A 22,146-nucleotide genomic window follows, 5' to 3' on the forward strand; every position below is an offset into this window, starting at 1 on the left:
TTCACAAAGAGAGGCTTTTGTCTGAAATTGAATGGCCAGTGTTTCAGCTAGAAGTTGCATTATTGGCGAAACCATAAACAGTATCAAATTTTAGATTCCACCATTAGGTGCGGGAGGTTGCGGCCGTCCTTGTGGTATTTCGTTTTGTCGAATAGGACCGATTTAAGCAAAGTTATTTGACTTTTTCTTGGCTGAGAGCAAGGGGGATTCAGGTTTACATAAAGGCGTTCAGAAAAAACAATAGGCTTGTGATTCCCCGAGTTTCTGAAGACTTGGGTTTTTAGCGATTTACACAAAAAGTATCACAGTTACAAGTTTTTTAGTGCATTCATGAGATGGGCCGTTCGATGCTCGATTTTTTGAGCTATTTCCCGTAATTTTGGGACCTGTTTATGCTGAGTTATTGAGGATTTAGTGATTAAAACACGCAAAAAACGGTTTTTTGCAGTTTAAAAATCGAAAACAGCCGATAAAAATTCTGCGAGGCGTTCAAAATATCGCTGATTTTTCGCTCGATTTTTTGAGCTATTGCTTGTCTTGTTTGAAGCTTGCGTTACTGAATAAACTCGATTTTTCCGAAAAGTGCACTTTTCAAATTTTCTCAAATTTGCATCGCAGCTACCGATCAAGCTCAAACCGGTAACTGCGGCGGCGGTCAAAACTTTTTCTTGAAAAACGGTGTTTAATTGGAATTTAATAACAGGAAAAGTCTGTGAACGGGTAAAAGAGCTTCCTTGATTCGAGTTAAGTGCATTTAAAGTTGCATTTCATGATTTTTTAAAGTTTCGATACATTTGCCCCAATGTTGCTAGCCGCCCGTCGCCCGATCGGCTTGTTCGGTCAAAAAACTCTTAAAACTGTCTGATTTTCACAATTAAACACCGTTTTTCGATTCCTTTTGTCGAATGGGACCGATTTTTGCAAAGTTATTCAACTTTTTCTTGGCTGAGAGCAAGGGGGATTCAGGTTTACATAAAGGCGTTCAGAAAAAACAATAGGCTTCTGATTCCCCAAGTTTCTAAAGTCTTGGGTTTTTAGCGATTTACACAAAAAGTATCACAGTTACAAGTTTTTGAGCGCATCCATGAGATAGACCGTTTGATGCTCGATTTTGTGAGCCGTTTCCCGTAATTTTAGGACCTGTCTTTGCCGAGTTATTGAGGATCTAATGATTAGAACAAAAGAAATGGAAATTCCCAAAGAACTGTGAAAATCAGACAGTTTTGAGAGTTTCTTGACCGAACAAGCCGATCGGGCGACGGGCGGCTAGCAACATTGGGGCAAATGTATCGAAACTTTAAAAAATCATGAAATGCAACTTTAAATGCATTTAAATCGAATCCAGGAAGCTCTTTTACCCGTTCACAGACTTTACCTGTTTTTAAATTCCAATTAAACACCGTTATACGTTTCCTTTTGTCGAATGGGATCGATTTTTGCAAAGTTATTCGACTTTTTCTTGGCTGAGAGCAAGGGGGATTCAGGTTTACATAAAGGCGTTCAGAAAAAACAATAGGCTTCTGATTCCCCAAGTTTCTAAAGTCTTGGGTTTTTAGCGATTTACACAAAAAGTATCACAGTTACAAGTTTTTGAGCGCATCCATGAGATGGACCGTTTGATGCTCGATTTTGTGAGCCGTTTCCCGTAATTTTAGGACCTGTCTTTGCCGAGTTATTGAGGATCTAATGATTAGAACAAAAGAAATGGAAATTCCCAAAGAGCTGTGAAAATCAGACAGTTTTGAGAGTTTTTTGACCGAACAAGCCGATCGGGCGACGGGCGGCTAGCAACATTGGGGCAAATGTATCGAAACTTTAAAAATCATGAAATGCAACTTTGAATGCATTTAAATCGAATCCAGGAACCTCTTTTACCCGTTCACAGACTTTTCCTGTTTTTAAATTCCGATTAAACACCGTTTTTCAAGAAAAAGTTTTGACCGCCGCCGCAGTTACCGGTTTGAGCTTGATCGGTCGCTGCGATGCAAATTTGAGAAAATTTGAAAAGTGCACTTTTCGGAAAAATCGATTTAATTCAGTAACGCAAGCTTCAAACAAGACGAGCAATAGCTCAAAAAATCGAGCAAAAAATCAGTGATATTGTGAACGCCTCGCAGAATTTTTATCGGCTGTTTTCGATTTTTAAACTGCAAAAAACCGTTTTTTGCGTGTTTTAATCACTAAATCCTCAATAACTCAGCATAAACAGGTCCCAAAATTACGGAAAATAGCTCAAAAAATCGAGCATCGATCGGCCCATCTCATGAATGCACTCAAAAACATGTAACTGTGATACTTTTTGTGTAAATTGCTAAAAACCCAAGTCTTCAGAAACTCGGGGAATCACAAGCCTATTGTTTTTTCTGAACGCCTTTATGTAAACCTGAATCCCCCTTGCTCTCAGCCAAGAAAAAGTCAAATAACTTTGCTTAAATCGGTCCTATTCGACACAACGAAATACCACAAGGACGGCCGCAACCTCCCGCACCCAATGGTGGAAACTAAAATTTGATACTGTATATGGTTTCGCCAATAATGCAACTTCTAGCTGAAACACTGGCCATTCAATTTCAGACAAAAGCCTCTCTTTGTGAAAACACTAAGAGGTGAGGGCCGGGCCGGCTGGAATATCAAATATCTTTTAAACGCAAAACAGGAAAAATACACAGAAAATAAGCAATATTTATCTCAATCCATGCTACCATTCCACAAAAGGACGTTTACTTTAACCTTTTGGATGAGCGAGTAAAAATTATCTTTCCTAAAAACCAACAATTCAAAAGATTCTCACTTCAAACAAAAGAAATTCAATAGACAATTTCTAAAGCTTCATCCGAAAATACTCTCTTAATTTGTTGAGGGTGGCAATTGACAAGGCCGAGCCTAAAAGGAGAACATAAACAATGTAACAATGATGGGGAATGCTCCCGACGTAGATGGGCATTTGAACACCATTTGAAAAGGAGTGTATCGGAGAGTCTGAGGGGGCAAGTTGCTAAGTAGTTTCAGATTATACATTTACTAAGGATTCAGGGCTGGGGTAGGAAAGGGGCTCAATTTTGCATTGACCTATGATTCTCGCGATTGAAGTAGTTCTTTATCGTTAACTTAGGGACTCCTTTACATATTTTCCGACAATAGATGGCTCCAAACAGCAGCTTTCTATTCAGAGTTACCCTAACCCTACTTTATCTTTGGCGTTTCTGCGGCACAAAAGCTTCAAGGGCAAGTGCCTTTACAAAGGCGAATGTGAGAAATCAAGTTTACACGTAATGGGGAAAGAAATTTCCGGCAACACGTTTCTATGCATGGAAAATCTTTAAAATTTAAAACGATAAACAAAGTAGGAAAAAGTGTCTGTATTGGGTTTCTATGTGGAGATTTGGTTCATTCCCTAAACCTTTTCTTCACTTGCGTTTGCCTCTTTGCTACTGATGCATCGACATCATCTTCTGTTGCGGCGTCCACTGGGTGTCTGCGGCATTCACCTAAAAATTTAATGAAAATGTCACTTTTGGCTGAAATGTCTTATCTTTTTAAATTGACAGATACACAGAGAGGTGACGACTGACGTCGTACATGGTTACAAAGAGTGACTGTGCTGCTGGTTTCTTTGAGATGCTTGCCCCTTACGGCATTCCATTGCTGAGATTTAACGAAGACACTTCTAAAAGGAGCAAAACAGAATCAATCCTGGAAAATTTTCAGCCATAAAAAGAGATTGGTTCACATACAAATCTGCTCACGAAGGAATTTGTTTTTAAAGAAGGAAATCCTCTTACGAATTTAGGTTACGGCAGCTGAATCCCTTTCAAAGGCGACCCTTTAAACACATACTTCTTCCATTAAATATTCAACCTTCCTGAATATTTAATTTTATTGAACTTCTTCCTGAATTTGATGTTATGAAGACCATGGTTTGTTTTAAACAGCGGAGCTTGCAGAGACTGCTTGCTTTTTGTGTCTTAAGCAAAACTAAGTTCGCAAACCTTAGTAAAAGCTTTTCGCGGTCAAAATTGGTAACTTCAATAAAAAGCTTAGAAGTCATTTGGAAGTTTTTCTAGTGATATCTCAATGGTCTTTTTGCGATGAAAGGTTTATTTGATGCATCAGTTTTGATGTAGCATTTGAAAACTGTGTCGGGAATTGAGCACTTTGGTGGATCGAAAATGACCTAAAATAAAAGGAGTATTGGCGCGTGATTGGCTATTTGGTTTCGCCTCTCTAGTGATTTTCGATCCAAAACGTTGTTTTCGGTTTTCTGTGCAGTCTTGATATTAGCCATTGTCATTTGATCATTTTCATTGGTTGTATTTATAATTATTTGACCTTGATCATTGATAATTTTGCAAAAAATCATCATTAGTGACAAGTTGCGATTTCCTGCTTGCACAACAGTTTTCTGATGCCTGAGATCGAGGGGCGATTCACTCTTGCAAATAGCGTACGAGATTTTGCCTAAAACAAAAGGATTTCTAGAGATTTTCAGATAAAAAATAGGATTTTCACAAAAGGTGTACGAGATTTTCTTAGAGTGATTTGTCCCTCGGTTGAGATAATAATTTATCAATGACTTGTACGGCATTCAAGTTGTATCTGTATACCCCAGAGGCATCAATTTTGTTGCGTTTTTGCGCAATCTCCCGACCCCATTATCCTGTGGATATACCTTTGTTTGAAGGTGTTCAGCAGGGAGCAGCCTCAGTGAAATGGAAAAAATAAATATTTGAAGTTTCAAGATAAAAGTATCGCGTTAAGGGGTGCTTTTCTTATTTCACAAAAGGGGGCATGCTTGAGAATATGGAATATTCTCTAGGAGCGTTTAATAACCCACCCGAAAAGGCTTATATTATGGTGACAAAAAAACATGCATTTCTTGCATCCATTTGATACGAAAGGTTTTGGTTTTTTTTCTTACGTGAACAGAGAAAGGCGGAAATGTCATCCTTTTGGGGTTTAAGGAGATTGCACGCCGTCCTGGATACTGCCAAGGTGCAAATTTATCTCTTTATAAAAAATGCTGATAATAATACGTTGTAAAAAACAAGCAAAAATACAGCATAATTTACTGAGGGTAGGAGAAAATGTTTATGTGCTATACAAAAACATAATTTTCTGAAATTTTAATCCTCAAAAACAGCATGAAATATTGAATGAAATCAGCCCTATGGAAATAGGAAAGGGAAAATGAATAGGAAATAATCAATATTCAATATAGAATATTCGAATTAATACCCAAGATGGCCCAGGATGGCTAAATAAACGCCCTATTTTGCAAAAAAAATCTAGCTGGCTAAATAAACGCCCTAGCTGGTCCTGTAAACGCATTAGCTAGCTACATCAACGCACCTGCTTGCTCTGTAAACGCATTAGCTAGCTAAATAAACGCCCCATTTCGTCCTGTAAACGCATGAGCTAGTTACATAAACGCACCTGCTTGCTTTGTTAACGCATTAGCTAGCTAAATAAACGCCCCATTTCGCTGTAAACGCATGAGCTATCTACATAAATGCACCTGCTTCCTTTGTAAACGCATTAGCTAGCTAAATAAACGCCCCATTTCGTCCTGTAAACGCATGAGCTAGCTACATAAACGCACCTGCTTGCTTTGTAAACGCATTAGCTAGCTAAATAAACGCCCCATTACGCTGTAAACGCATGAGCTAGCTACATAAACGCACCTGCTTGCTTTGTAAACGCATTAGCTAGCTAAATAAACGCCCCATTTCGCTGTAAACGCATGAGCTATCTACATAAATGCACCTGCTTGCTTTGTAAACGCATTAGCTAGCTAAATAAACGCCCCATTTCGTCCTGTAAACGCATGAGCTATCTACATAAATGCACCTGCTTGCTTTGTAAACGCATTAGCTAGTTAAATAAACGCCCCATTTCGCTGTAAACGCATGAGCTAGCTACATAAACGCACCTGCTGGCTTTGTAAACGCATTAGCTAGTTAAATAAAATCCCCATTTCGCTGTAAACGCATGAGCTATCTACATCAATGCACCTGCTTCCTTTGTAAACGCATTAGCTAGCTAAATAAACGCCCCATTTTGTCCTGTAAACGCATGAGCTAGCTACATAAATACACCTGCTTGCTTTGTAAACGCATTAGCTAGTTAAATAAACGCCCCATTTCGCTGTAAACGCATGAGCTAGCTACATAAACGCACCTGCTTGCTTTGTAAACGCATTAGCTAGCTAAATAAACGCCCCATTTCGTCCTGTAAACGCATGAGCTAGCTACATAAACGCACCTGCTTGCTTTGTAAACGCATTAGCTAGCTAAATAAACGCCCCATTTCGTCCTGTAAACGCATGAGCTAGCTACATAAACGCACCTGCTTGCTTTGTAAACGCATAAGCTAGCTAAATAAACGCCCCATTTCGTCCTGTAAACGCATGAGCTAGCTACATAAACGCACCTGCTTGCTTTGTAAACGCATTAGCTAGCTAAATAAACGCCCCATTTCGTCCTGTAAACGCATGAGCTAGCTACATAAACGCACCTGCTTGCTTTGTAAACGCATTAGCTAGCTAAATAAACGCCCCATTTCGTCCTGTAAACGCATGAGCTATCTAAATAAATGCACCTGCTTGCTTTGTAAACGCATTAGCTAGCTAAATAAACGCCCCATTTCGTCCTGTAAACGCATGAGCTAGCTACATAAACGCACCTGCTTGCTTTGTAAACGCATTAGCTAGCTAAATAAACGCCCCATTTCGTCCTGTAAACGCATGAGCTAGCTACATAAACGCACCTGCTTCCTTTGTAAACGCATTAGCTAGCTAAATAAACGCCCCATTTCGTCCTGTAAACGCATGAGCTATCTACATAAATGCACCTGCTTGCTTTGTAAACGCATTAGCTAGCTAAATAAACGCCCCATTTCGTCCTGTAAACGCATGAGCTAGCTACAAAAATGCACCTGCTTGCTTTGTAAACGCATTAGCTAGTTAAATAAACGCCCCATTTCGTCCTGTAAACGCATGAGCTAGCTACATAAATGCACCTGCTTGCTTTGTAAACGCATTAGCTAGTTAAATAAACGCCCCATTTCGTCCTGTAAACGCATGAGCTAGCTACATAAACGCACCTGCTTGCTTTGTAAACGCATTAGCTAGCTAAATAAACGCCCCATTTCGTCCTGTAAACGCATGAGCTAGCTACATAAACGCACCTGCTTGCTTTGTAAACGCATTAGCTAGCTAAATAAACGCCCCATTTCGTCCTGTAAATGCATTAGCTAGCTACATAAATGCACCTGCTTGCTTTGTAAACGCAATAGCTAGCTAAATAAACGCCCCATTTCGCTGTAAACGCATGAGCTAGCTACATAAACGCACCTGCTTGCTTTGTAAACGCATTAGCTAGCTAAATAAACGCCCCATTTCGTCCTGTAAACGCATGAGCTAGCTACATAAACGCACCTGCTTCCTTTGTAAACGCATTAGCTAGCTAAATAAACGCCCCATTTCGTCCTGTAAACGCATGAGCTATCTACATAAATGCACCTGCTTGCTTTGTAAACGCATTAGCTAGCTAAATAAACGCCCCATTTCGTCCTGTAAACGCATGAGCTAGCTACATAAATGCACCTGCTTGCTTTGTAAACGCATTAGCTAGCTAAATAAGTAGTATTCTTACATTTACTATTTTCACCATCAAAACTTGATAAATTTTCCAATATATTCCAGTTTAAATGTCATCTTTTAGCTTTTATGAAACTTGCTATGGCCACTTGAATTTTGGCTCGATAGAATATTTTGCTGCGGTGCTGCCATTTCTGTTTCAGCCTGTGCAATACTTTTGCTCACTAAGTGTACATAAGGACGAAAAACCGTTATTGTGTAGACAAAAGGAGTTCATTTTTACCTCAGGACTCCATTGGTAACATTCTCAATAGGGAAGTGGCACTGATTGGGCAACCTCAACAGACATGTGCTCGCGTTTCTGATTGGCCTATTTCGATCCACAATTGGGTGTATATATTTCCTAGCGCAGAGTTTTCGATCTATGTTCTGACGTTTTAAACTCTAATAAGTGTCAAATTAAAAGCTTTAGTATAAACAAACGTTTGCGTTTTGAAAATCCATTTTTGTACCACCAAAAGATTGTTAGTTTACATCCACTGACGGACTGGCAGGGAAACAAGATTGCAATCGCACAGTGTCTTCGTTTCTATTGTTTGGTCTTTTTCCAAATCTTTTAGTTTCTATTTGTAACTAATGTGAGCTAAGTTCAAATTCAGTTTAAATCTAAAACAAGGCGCAAGTGTTTTCAAACTTTAAGGTCCTTTAAATAATGAATATTTATGTGGCTTTTTAATGTTTCTAGTATTACTTTAATGGTTTCCATAAGTTTGGACACGAATCTGTCAATGCTTTCTGTCAAATATATGTAGTAACCACATTGCAGATGAGTTTCATTGTACAATGATCCGTCCTCTGTATAGTATGAAATAATGCAAGCTATTTCAGTTGCTGACTTCAAAAGACAAATTTCTTTTCCTTACGTGTCAAGAAAGACAATTAATTACATTAAGTCCTAGCAAATTATAATTTATTGTAAAATTTTAGTTTATCGTATTACACACATTTGTATTGGATTGCTTCTCTTTGTTTGTGCTGTTCCTAACTATAATTCATACTTGTAGCTCTAGCTCTTGATTTCCTCAGTAACATTCCACGTTTATTTGAATTGTGTGGGCATAGTAATACACTTTGTGAACAATTAATACTATCAATGTAGGTTGACAAAAAAGATAAAAAGCTCCTTTTTTAGTTTGAGTATAACGACAGTCCCTTCTAGAAGTTTTTATAGTCAATTGCATGCTAAGATGAATTTCAAATGTTAAAAAATGATGTGACTTTGCCCATTTTTATAAAGATTTCCTACCAAGAGTGTAAGAAACAAGGACAATAAAGCTTATTTCAAAACTCAAAAGAGAGACGATGGAGAGTCATCGACTTTAGCAGTATGGGATAACGAAATTCTAAAAAATAACAGGCAACGAAATAAAGTGAGCCAAGGATTTTAAAAAAAGTCTGAAGGAAAACTCCTTACAGTAACGAAGCAATAGAAAATAGACAGGCAATGAAATAAAGAGAATGAAGGATTTTAGGAAAATTCTAAAGCATAGCTCAATACAGCAACGAAGCAATAAAAAGTGACAGACAATGAAAAAAAGAGAGCAAAGGATTTCAGGGAAGGTCTAAAGGAAAACTCCTTACAGTAACGAAGCAATAAAAAATGACAGGCAATGAAATAAAGAGAACGAGGGATTTTAAAGAAATTCTGATGCATAGCTCCCTACAACAACGATGCAATAAAAAATGACAGACTGTGAAATAAAGAGAACGAAGGATTTTAGGTTAATTCTAAAGCATAGCTCCTTACAGCAACAAAACAATAGAAAATAACAGGTAACGAAATAAAGAGAACGAAGGTTTTTTGTTAAATTCCAAAGCAAAGCTCCTTACAGCACTTTAGCAATAAACAATCACAAGCAACCAAATAAAGTGAGCCAAGGATTTTAAGAAAAGTCTAAAGGAAACCTCCTCACAGTGACGAAACAATAAAAAATGACAAGAAACGAAATAAAGAGAACGAAAGTTTTTTGGGAAATTCAAAAGCGAAGCTCCTTATAACAACTTAGCAATAAAAAATGACAGTCAATTAAATAAAGAAAACGAAGGATTTTTGGGAAACTCTGAAGCATAGCTCCCAACAGCAACTTAGCAACAGAAAACTGACAGTTAACTACATAAAGAGAACAAAGGATTTTAGGGAAATTCTAAAACAAAGCCCCCTACAGCAACAAAGCAATAAAAATCGACAAGCAATAAAAGGAAAAGAAGGCAGGATTTTAAGGAAAATCTAAGACATAGCTCCCTACAGCAACAAAGCAATAAAAAAAGACAGGCAATGAAATGAAGAGAACGAGGGATTTTTGAGAAATTCTAAAGCAAAGATCCCTACAGCAACGAAGAAAAAAAAATGACAGGCAATGAAAAAACGAGAGCCAAGAATTTTAGGAAAATTCTAAAGCATAGCTTCCTACAGCAACGAAGCAATAAAAAGTGACAGGCAATGAAATAAAGAGGGCAAAGGACTTTAGGAAAAATCTAAAGCATAGCTTCTTACAGCAACGAAGCAATAAAAATGACAGGCAATGAAATTAAGAGAACGAAGGATTTTTGGGAAATTCTGAAGCATAGCTCTTTACAGCAACTTAGTATTAAAAATAGAGAGGCAATGAAATAAAGAGAGTGAAGGACTTTAGGAAAAATCTAAAGCATAGCTTCTTACAGCAACGAAGCAATAAAAATGACAGGCATTGAAATTAAGAGAAAGAAGCATTTTTGGGAAATTCTGAAGCAGAGCTCTTTACAGCAACGAAGCAACAAAAAATGATATGCAATTAAACAAAGAAAGCGAAGGATTTCAAAAAAATTCTGAAGCATAGCTCCCTACAGCAACTTAGCAAAAGAAATGACAGGCAACGAAATAAAGAGGGCAAAGGATTTTAGAAAAAGTCTAACGGATAGCTTCTTACAGCAACGAAGCAATAAAAATGACAGGCAATGAAATTAAGAGAACGAAGGATTTTTGGGAAATTCTGAAGCATAGCTCTTTACAGCAACTTAGTATTAAAAATAGAGAGGCAATGAAATAAAGAGAGTGAAGGACTTTAGGAAAAATCTAAAGCATAGCTTCTTACAGCAACGAAGCAATAAAAATGACAGGCATTGAAATTAAGAGAAAGAAGCATTTTTGGGAAATTCTGAAGCAGAGCTCTTTACAGCAACGAAGCAACAAAAAATGATATGCAATTAAACAAAGAAAGCGAAGGATTTCAAAAAAATTCTGAAGCATAGCTCCCTACAGCAACTTAGCAAAAGAAATGACAGGCAATGAAGTAAAGAGGGCAAAGGATTTTAGGAAAAATCTAAAGCATAGCTTCTTACAGCAACGAAGCAATAAAAATGACAGGCAATGAAAAAAAGAGAACCAATGAATTTTGGGAAATTCTGAAGCATAGCTCCCTTCGGCAACAAAGCAATCAAAAATGACAGGCAATTAAATAAAGACAGCGAAGGATTTCAGGGAGATTCTGAAGCATAGCTCCGTACAGAAACGAAGCAATAAAAAATGACAGGCAATGAAATGAAGAAAGCAAAGGATTTCAAAAAAATTCTGAAGCATAGCTCCCTACAGCAACTTAGCAATAGAAATGACAGGCAATGAAATAAAGAGGGCAAAGGATTTTAGGAAAAATCTAAAGCATAGCTTCTTACAGCAACGAAGCAATAAAAATGACAGGCATTGAAATTAAGAGAAAGAAGCATTTTTGGGAAATTCTGAAGCAGAGCTCTTTACAGCAACGAAGCAACAAAAAATGACAGGCAATTAAATAAAGAAAGCGAAGGATTTTAAAAAAATTCTGAAGCATAGCTCCCTACAGCAACTTAGCAAAAGAAATGACAGGCAACGAAATAAAGAGGGCAAAGGATTTTAGAAAAAGTCTAAAGGATAGCTTCTTACAGCAACGAAGCAATAAAAATGACAGGCAATGAAATTAAGAGAACGAAGGATTTTTGGGAAATTCTGAAGCATAGCTCTTTACAGCAACTTAGTATTAAAAATAGAGAGGCAATGAAATAAAGAGAGTGAAGGATTTTAGGGTGATTCTGAAGCATAGCTCTCTACAGCAACGAAGCAACAAAAAATGACATTCAATTAAATAAAGAAAGTGAAGGATTTGAAAAAAATTCTGAAGCATAGCTCCCTACAGCAACTTAGCAAAAGAAATGACAGGCAATGAAGTAAAGAGGGCAAAGGATTTTAGGAAAAATCTAAAGCATAGCTTCTTACAGCAACGAAGCAATAAAAATGACAGGCAATGAAATTAAGAGAACGAAGGATTTTCGGGAAATTCTGAAGCATAGCTCCCTTCGGCAACAAAGCAATAAAAAATGACAGGCAATTAAATAAAGACAGCGATTGATTTTAGGGAGATTCTGAAGCATAGCTCCGTACAGAAACGAAGCAATAAAAAATGACAGGCAATGAAATAAAGAAAGCAAAGGATTTCAAAAAAATTCTGAAGCATAGCTCCCTACAGCAACTTAGCAATAGAAATGACAGGCAATGAGATAAAGAGGGCAAAGGATTTTAGGAAAAATCTAAAGCATAGCTTCTTACAGCAACAAAGCAATAAAAATGACAGGCAATGATATAAAGAGAACGGAGGATTTTTGGGAAATTCTGAAGCATAGCTCCCTACAGCAACAAAGCAATAAAAAATGACAGGCAATGAAATAAAGACAGCAAAGGATTTTAGGGAGATTCTGAAGCAAAGCTCTGTACAGCAACGAAGCAATAAAAAATGACAGGCAATGAAATAAAGAGAGCAAAGGAGTTCAAAAAAATTCTGAAGCAAAGCTCCCTACAGCAACTTAGCAATAGAAATGACAGGCAATGAATTAAAGAGGGCAAAGGATTTTAGGAAAAATCCAAAACATAGCTTCTTACAGCAACGAAGCAATAAAAATGACAGGCAATGAAAAAAAGAGAACCAAGGAATTTTGGGAAATTCTGAAGCATAGCTCCCTTCGGCAACAAAGCAATCAAAAATGACAGGCAATTAAATAAAGACAGCGAAGGATTTCAGGGAGATTCTGAAGCATAGCTCCGTACAGAAACGAAGCAATAAAAAATGACAGGCAATGAAATGAAGAAAGCAAAGGATTTCAAAAAAATTCTGAAGCATAGCTCCCTACAGCAACTTAGCAATAGAAATGACAGGCAATGAAATAAAGAGGGCAAAGGATTTTAGGAAAAATCTAAAGCATAGCTTCTTACAGCAACGAAGCAATAAAAATGACAGGCAATGAAATTAAGAGAACGAAGGATTTTTGGGAAATTCTGAAGCCTAGCTCCCTACAGCTACTTAGTATTAAAAATAGAGAGGCAATGAAATAAAGAGAATGAAGGATTTTAGGGAGATTCTGAAACATAGCTCCCTTTAGCAAACCTAGCATGAAAAATTGACTGGCAATGAAATAAAGAGAATGAAGGATTTTTGGGAAATTCTGAAGCATAGCTCCCTACAGCAACAAAGCAATAAAAAATGACAGGCTATGAAAAAAAGAGAACCAAGGATTTTTGGGAAATTCTGAAGCATAGCCTCCTACAGCAACTTAGCAATAAATAATGACTGGCAATGAAATAAAGAGAGTGAAGGATTTTAGGTAGATTTCGAAGCATAGCTCCCTACAGCAACAAAGCAATAAAAAATGACAGGCAATGAAATATAGAGAGCGAAGGATTTTAGGGAGATTCTGAAGCATAGCTCCGTACAGCAACGAAGCAATAAAAAATGACAGACAATGAAATAAAGAAAGCAAAGGATTTTAAAAAAATTCTGAAGCATAGCTCCCTACAGCAACTTAGCAATAGAAATGACAGGCAATGAGATAAAGAGGGCAAAGGATTTTAGGAAAAATCTAAAGCATAGCTTCTTACAGCAACAAAGCAATAAAAATGACAGGCAATGATATAAAGAGAACGGAGGATTTTTGGGAAATTCTGAAGCATAGCTCCCTACAGCAACAAAGCAATAAAAAATGACAGGCAATGAAATAAAGACAGCAAAGGATTTTAGGGAGATTCTGAAGCAAAGCTCTGTACAGCAACGAAGCAATAAAAAATGACAGGCAATGAAATAAAGAGAGCAAAGGATTTCAAAAAAATTCTGAAGCAAAGCTCCCTACAGCAACTTAGCAATAGAAATGACAGGCAATGAATTAAAGAGGGCAAAGGATTTTAGGAAAAATCCAAAACATAGCTTCTTACAGCAACGAAGCAATAAAAATGACCGGCAATGAAAAAAAGAGAACCAAGGATTTTTGGGAAATTCTGAAGCATAGCTCCCTTCGGCAACAAAGCAATAAAAAATGACAGGCAATTAAATAAAGACAGCGAAGGATTTTAGGGAGATTCTGAAGCATAGCTCCGTACAGAAACGAAGCAATAAAAAATGACAGGCAATGAAATGAAGAAAGCAAAGGATTTCAAAAAAATTCTGAAGCATAGCTCTCTACAGCAACTTAGCAATAGAAATGACAGGCAATGAAATAAAGAGGGCAAAGGATTTTAGGAAAAATCTAAAGCATAGCTTCTTACAGCAACGAAGCAATAAAAATGACAGGCAATGAAATTAAGAGAACGAAGGATTTTTGGGAAATTCTGAAGCCTAGCTCCCTACAGCAACTTAGTATTAAAAATAGAGAGGCAATGAAATAAAGAGAGTGAAGGATTTTAGGGAGATTCTGAACCATAGCTCCCTTTAGAAAACCTAGCATGAAAAATTGACTGGCAATGAAAAAAAGAGAGTGAAGTATTTTAGAGAAATTCTGAATCATAGCTCCCTACCGCAACGAAGCAATAAAAAATGACAGGCAATTAAATAAAGAGAATGAAGGATTTTTGGGAAATTCTGAAGCATAGCTCCCTACAGCAACAAAGCAATAAAAAATGACTGGCAATGAAATAAGGAGAGCAAAGGATTTCAAAATAATTCTGAAGCATAGCTCCATACAGCAACTTAGTATTAAAATAGAGAGGCAATGAAATAAGAGAGTGATCGATTTTAGGGAGATTCTGAAGCATAGCTCTCTACAGCAACGAAGCAATAAAAAATGACAGGCAATAAAATAAAGAGAGTGAAGTATTTTAGGGAAATTCTGAAACATAGCTCCCTACAGAAAATTTAGCATGAAAAATTGACAGGCAATGAGAAAAAGAGAGTGAAGTATTTTAGGGAAATTCTGAAACATAGCTCTCTACAGCAACGAAGCAATAAAAAATGACAGGCAATGAAATAAAGAAAGCGAAGGATTTCAAAAAAATTCTGAAGCATAGCTCCCTACAGCAACTTAGCAAAAGAAATGACAGGCAACGAAATAAAGAGGGCAAAGGATTTTAGAAAAAGTCTAAAGGATAGCTTCTTACAGCAACGAAGCAAAAAAAATGACAGGCAATGATATGAAGAGAACGAAGGATTTTTGGGAAATTCTGAAGCATAGCTCCCTACAGCAACAAAGCAATAAAAAATGACAGTCAATGAAATAAAGACGGCGAAGGATTTTAGGGATATTCTGAAGCATAGCTCCGTACAGCAACGAAGCAATAAAAAATGACAGGCAATTAAATAAAGAAAGCGAAGGATTTTTAGAAAATTCTGAAGCAAAGCTCCCTACAGCAACTTAGCAATAGAAATGACAGGCAATGAAATAAAGAGGGCAAAGGACTTTAGGAAAAATCTAAAGCATAGCTTCTTACAGCAACGAAGCAATAAAAATGACAGGCATTGAAATTAAGAGAAAGAAGCATTTTTGGGAAATTCTGAAGCAGAGCTCTTTACAGCAACGAAGCAACAAAAAATGACATGCAATTAAACAAAGAAAGCGAAGGATTTCAAAAAAATTCTGAAGCATAGCTCCCTACAGCAACTTAGCAAAAGAAATGACAGGCAACGAAATAAAGAGGGCAAAGGATTTTAGAAAAAGTCTAACGGATAGCTTCTTACAGCAACGAAGCAATAAAAATGACAGGCAATGAAATTAAGAGAACGAAGGATTTTTGGGAAATTCTGAAGCATAGCTCTTTACAGCAACTTAGTATTAAAAATAGAGAGGCAATGAAATAAAGAGAGTGAAGGATTTTAGGGTGATTCTGAAGCATAGCTCTCTACAGCAACGAAGCAACAAAAAATGACATTCAATTAAATAAAGAAAGTGAAGGATTTGAAAAAAATTCTGAAGCATAGCTCCCTACAGCAACTTAGCAAAAGAAATGACAGGCAATGAAGTAAAGAGGGCAAAGGATTTTAGGAAAAATCTAAAGCATAGCTTCTTACAGCAACGAAGCAATAAAAATGACAGGCAATGAAATTAAGAGAACGAAGGATTTTTGGGAAATTCTGAAGCATAGCTCCCTTCGGCAACAAAGCAATAAAAAATGACAGGCAATTAAATAAAGACAGCGATTGATTTTAGGGAGATTTTGAAGCATAGCTCCGTACAGAAACGAATCAATAAAAAATGACAGGCAATGAAATAAAGAAAGCAAAGGATTTCAAAAAAATTCTGAAGCATAGCTCCCTACATAAACTTAGCAATAGAAATGACAGGCAATGAGATAAAGAGGGCAAAGGATTTTAGGAAAAATCTAAAGCATAGCTTCTTACAGCAACAAAGCAATAAAAATGACAGGCAATGATATAAAGAGAACGGAGGATTTTTGGGAAATTCTGAAGCATAGCTCCCTACAGCAACAAAGCAATAAAAAATGACAGGCAATGAAATAAAGACAGCAAAGGATTTTAGGGAGATTCTGAAGCAAAGCTCTGTACAGCAACGAAGCAATAAAAAATGACAGGCAATGAAATAAAGAGAGCAAAGGAGTTCAAAAAAATTCTGAAGCAAAGCTCCCTACAGCAACTTAGCAATAGAAATGACAGGCAATGAATTAAAGAGGGCAAAGGATTTTAGGAAAAATCCAAAACATAGCTTCTTACAGCAACGAAGCAATAAAAATGACAGGCAATGAAAAAAAGAGAACCAAGGAATTTTGGGAAATTCTGAAGCATAGCTCCCTTCGGCAACAAAGCAATCAAAAATGACAGGCAATTAAATAAAGACAGCGAAGGATTTCAGGGAGATTCTGAAGCATAGCTCCGTACAGAAACGAAGCAATAAAAAATGACAGGCAATGAAATGAAGAAAGCAAAGGATTTCAAAAAAATTCTGAAGCATAGCTCCCTACAGCAACTTAGCAATAGAAATGACAGGCAATCAAATAAAGAGGGCAAAGGATTTTAGGAAAAATCTAAAGCATAGCTTCTTACAGCAACGAAGCAATAAAAATGACAGGCATTGAAATTAAGAGAAAGAAGCATTTTTGGGAAATTCTGAAGCAGAGCTCTTTACAGCAACGAAGCAACAAAAAATGACAGGCAATTAAATAAAGAAAGCGAAGGATTTCAAAAAAATTCTGAAGCATAGCTCCCTACAGCAACTTAGCAAAAGAAATGACAGGCAACGAAATAAAGAGGGCAAAGGATTTTAGAAAAAGTCTAAAGGATAGCTTCTTACAGCAACGAAGCAATAAAAATGACAGGCAATGAAATTAAGAGAACGAAGGATTTTTGGGAAATTCTGAAGCATAGCTCTTTACAGCAACTTAGTATTAAAAATAGAGAGGCAATGAAATAAAGAGAGTGAAGGATTTTAGGGTGATTCTGAAGCATAGCTCTCTACAGCAACGAAGCAACAAAAAATGACATTCAATTAAATAAAGAAAGTGAAGGATTTGAAAAAAATTCTGAAGCATAGCTCTCTACAGCAACTTAGCAATAGAAATGACAGGCAATGAAATAAAGAGGGCAAAGGATTTTAGGAAAAATCTAAAGCATAGCTTGTTACAGCAACGAAGCAATAAAAATGACAGGCAATGAAATTAAGAGAACGAAGGATTTTTGGGAAATTCTGAAGCCTAGCTCCCTACAGCAACTTAGTATTAAAAATAGAGAGGCAATAAAATAAAGAGAGTGATCGATTTTAGGGAGATTCTGAAGCATAGCTCTCTACAGCAACGAAGCAATAAAAAATGACAGGCAATAAAATAAAGAGAGTGAAGTATTTTAGGGAAATTCTGAAACATAGCTCCCTACAGAAAATTTAGCATGAAAAATTGACAGGCAATGAGAAAAAGAGAGTGAAGTATTTTAGGGAAATTCTGAAACATAGCTCTCTACAGCAACGAAGCAATAAAAAATGACAGGCAATGAAATAAAGAAAGCAAAGGATTTAAAATAAAATTCTGAAGCATAGCTCCCTACAGCAACTTAGCAATAGAAATGACAGGCAATGAGATAAAGAGGGCAAAGGATTTTAGGAAAAATCTAAAGCATAGCTTCTTACAGCAACAAAGCAATAAAAATGACAGGCAATGTTATAAAGAGAACGGAGGATTTTTGGGAAATTCTGAAGCATAGCTCCCTACAGCAACAAAGCAATAAAAAATGACAGGCAATGAAATAAAGACAGCAAAGGATTTTAGGGAGATTCTGAAGCAAAGCTCTGTACAGCAGCGAAGCAATAAAAAATGACAGGCAATGAAATAAAGAGAGCAAAGGATTTCAAAAAAATTCTGAAGCAAAGCTCCCTACAGCAACTTAGCAATAGAAATGACAGGCAATGAATTAAAGAGGGCAAAGGATTTTAGGAAAAATCCAAAACATAGCTTCTTACAGCAACGAAGCAATAAAAATGACAGGCAATGAAAAAAAGAGAACCAAGGAATTTTGGGAAATTCTGAAGCATAGCTCCCTTCGGCAACAAAGCAATCAAAAATGACAGGCAATTAAATAAAGACAGCGAAGGATTTCAGGGAGATTCTGAAGCATAGCTCCGTACAGAAACGAAGCAATAAAAAATGACAGGCAATGAAATGAAGAAAGCAAAGGATTTCAAAAAAATTCTGAAGCATAGCTCCCTACAGCAACTTAGCAGTAGAAATGACAGGCAATGAAATAAAGAGGGCAAAGGATTTTAGGAAAAATCTAAAGCATAGCTCCCTTCGGCAACAAAGCAATCAAAAATGACAGGCAATTAAATAAAGACAGCGAAGGATTTCAGGGAGATTCTGAAGCATAGCTCCGTACAGAAACGAAGCAATAAAAAATGACAGGCAATGAAATGAAGAAAGCAAAGGATTTCAAAAAAATTCTGAAGCATAGCCTCCTACAGCAACTTAGCAATAAATAATGACTGGCAATGAAATAAAGAGAGCGAAGGATTTTAGGTAGATTTTGAAGCATAGCTCCCTACAGCAACAAAGCAATAAAAAATGACAGGCAATGAAATATAGAGAGCGAAGGATTTTAGGGAGATTCTGAAGCATAGCTTCTTACAGCAACGAAGCAATAAAAATGACAGGCAATGAAATAAAGAGACTGAAGGATTTCAAAGAGATTCTGAAGCATAGCCTCCTACAGCAACGAAGCAATAAAAAATGGAAAGCAATGAAATAAAGAGAGCGAAGGATTTTAGGGAGATTCTAAAGCATAGCTCCCTACAGCAACGAAGTAATAAAAATGACAGGCAATGAAATAAAGAGAGTGAAGTATTTTAGGGAAATTCTGAAACATAGCTCCCTACAGAAAATTTAGCATGAAAAATTGACAGGCAATAAGAAAAAGAGAGTGAAGTATTTTAGGGAAATTCTGAAACATAGCTCTCTACAGCAACGAAGCAATAAAAAATGACAGGCAATTAAATAAAGAGAATGAAGGATTTTTGGGAAATTCTGAAGCATAGCTCCCTACAGCAACAAAGCAATAAAAAATGACAGGCAATGAAAAAAAGAGAACCAAGGATTTTAGGGAAATTCTGAAGCATAGCCTCCTACAGCAACTTAGCAATAAATAATGACTGGCAATGAAATAAAGAGAGCGAAGGATTTTAGGTAGATTTTGAAGCATAGCTCCCTACAGCAACAAAGCAATAAAAAATGACAGGCAATGAAATATAGAGAGCGAAGGATTTTAGGGAGATTCTGAAGCATAGCTCCGTACAGCAACGAAGCAATAAAAAATGACAGGCAATGAAATAAAGAAAGCAAAGGATTTCAAAAAAATTCTGAAGCATAGCTCCCTACAGCAACTTAGCAATAGAAATGACAGGCAATGAGATAAAGAGGGCAAAGGATTTTAGGAAAAATCTAAAGCATAGCTTCTTACAGCAACGAAGCAATAAAAATGACAGGCAATGATATAAAGAGAACGGACGATTTTTGGGAAATTCTTAAGCATAGCTCCCTACAGCAACAAAGCAACAAAAAATGACTGGCAATGAAATAAAGAAAGCAAAGGATTTCAAAAAAATTCTGAAGTATAGCTCCCTACAGCAACTTAGTATTAAAATAGAGAGGCAATGAAATAAAGAGAGTGATCGATTTTAGGGAGATTCTGAAGCATAGCTCTCTACAGCAACGAAGCAATAAAAAATGACAGGCAATGAAATAAAGAAAGCAAAGGATTTCAAAAAAATTCTGAAGCATAGCTCCCTACAGCAACTTAGCAATAGAAATGACAGGCAATGAGATAAAGAGGGCAAAGGATTTTAGGAAAAATCTAAAGCTTAGCTTCTTACAGCAACGAAGCAATAAATAATGACTGGCAATGAAATAAAGAGAGCGAAGGATTTTAGGTAGATTTTGAAGCATAGCTCCCTACAGCAACAACGCAATAAAAAATGACAGGCAATGAAATATAGAGAGCGAAGGATTTTAGGGAGATTCTGAATCATAGCTCCCTACCGCAACGAAGCAATAAAAAATGACAAGCAATGAAATTAAGAAAGCAAAGGATATCAAAAAAAATTCTGAAGCAAAGCTCCCTACAGCAACTTAGCAATAGAAATGACAGGCAATGAAATAAGGAGGGTAAAGGATTTTAGGAAAAATCTAAAGCATAGCTTCTTACAGCAACGAAGCAATAAAAATGACTGGCAATGATATAAAGAGAACGGAGGATTTTTGGGAAATTCTGAAGCATAGCTTCCTACAGCAACAAAGCAATAAAAAATGACAGGCAATGAAATAAAGAGAGCAAAGGATTTCAAAAAAATTCTGAAGCATAGCTCCCTACAGCAACTTAGTATTAAAATAGAGAGGCAATGAAATAAAGAGAGTGATCGATTTTAGGGAGATTCTGAAGCATAGCTCCCTACAGCAACGAAGTAATAGAAATGACAGGCAATGAAATAAAGAGAGTGAAGTATTTTAGGGAAATTCTGAAACATAGCTCCCTAGAGAAAATTTAGCATGAAAAATTGACAGGCAATGAGAAAAAGAGAGTGAAGTATTTTAGGGAAATTCTGAAACATAGCTCTCTACAGCAACGAAGCAATAAAAAATGACAAGCAATGAAATTAAGAAAGCAAAGGATATCAAAAAAAATTCTGAAGCATAGCTCCCTACAGCAACTTAGCAATAGAAATGACAGGCAATGAGATAAAGAGGGCAAAGGATTTTAGGAAAAATCTAAAGCATAGCTTCTTACAGCAACGAAGCAATAAAAATGACAGGCAATGATATAAAGAGAACGGACGATTTTTGGGAAATTTTTAAGCATAGCTCCCTACAGCAACAAAGCAATAAAAAATGACAGGCAATGAAATATAGAGAGCGAAGGATTTTAGGGAGATTCTGAAGCATAGCTCCGTACAGCAACGAAGCAATAAAAAATGACAGGCAATGAAATAAAGAAAGCAAAGGATTTCAAAAAAATTCTGAAGCATAGCTCCCTACAGCAACTTAGCAATAGAAATGACAGGCAATGAGATAAAGAGGGCAAAGGATTTTAGGAAAAATCTAAAGCATAGCTTCTTACAGCAACCAAGCAATAAATAATGACAGGTAATTAAATAAAGAGAATGAAGGATTTTTGGGAAATTCTGAAGCATAGCTCCCTACAGCAACAAAGCAATAAAAAATGACTGGCAATGAAATAAAGAGAGCAAAGGATTTCAAAAAAATTCTGAAGCAGAGCTCCCTACAGCAACTTAGTATTAAAATAGAGAGGCAATGATTTAAAGAGAGTGATCGATTTTAGGGAGATTCTGAAGCATAGCTCTCTACAGCAACGAAGCAATAAAAAATGACAGGCAATAAAATATAGAGAGTGAAGTATTTTAGGGAAATTCTGAAACATAGCTCCCTACAGAAAATTTAGCATGAAAAATTGACAGGCAATGAGAAAAAGGGAGTGAAGTATTTTAGGGAAATTCTGAAACATAGCTCTCTACAGCAACGAAGCAATAAAAATGACAGGCAATGATATAAAGAGAACGGAGGATTTTTGGGAAATTCTGAAGCGTAGCTCCCTACAGCAACAAAGCAATAAAAAATGACAGGCAATGAAATAAAGACAGCAAAGGATTTTAGGGAGATTCTGAAGAAAAGCTCTGTACAGCAACGAAGCAATAAAAATGACAGGCAATGAAATAAAGAGACTGAAGGATTTTAAAGAGATTCTGAAGCATAGCCTCCTACAGCAACGAAGCAATAA

General features: G+C 36.6%; 1 long non-coding RNA gene across 1 annotated transcript in view; it reads right to left on the reverse strand.

The window, feature by feature from the left end:
• Positions 1-2,840: 2,840 nt before the first annotated feature.
• Positions 2,841-22,146, reverse strand: part of LOC148957821 (uncharacterized) — a 41,967-nt gene continuing 22,661 nt past the window's right edge. Inside the window, exon 4 of the long non-coding RNA XR_016145116.1 lies at positions 2,841-3,488. This is a non-coding gene — a long non-coding RNA (uncharacterized LOC148957821). The remainder of the gene's footprint in view (positions 3,489-22,146) is intronic.

Source organism: Rhopilema esculentum, chromosome 20, assembly GCF_057945365.1.
Source record: "Rhopilema esculentum isolate cy_ngs chromosome 20, ASM5794536v1, whole genome shotgun sequence".
Taxonomy (NCBI): domain Eukaryota; kingdom Metazoa; phylum Cnidaria; class Scyphozoa; order Rhizostomeae; family Rhizostomatidae; genus Rhopilema; species Rhopilema esculentum.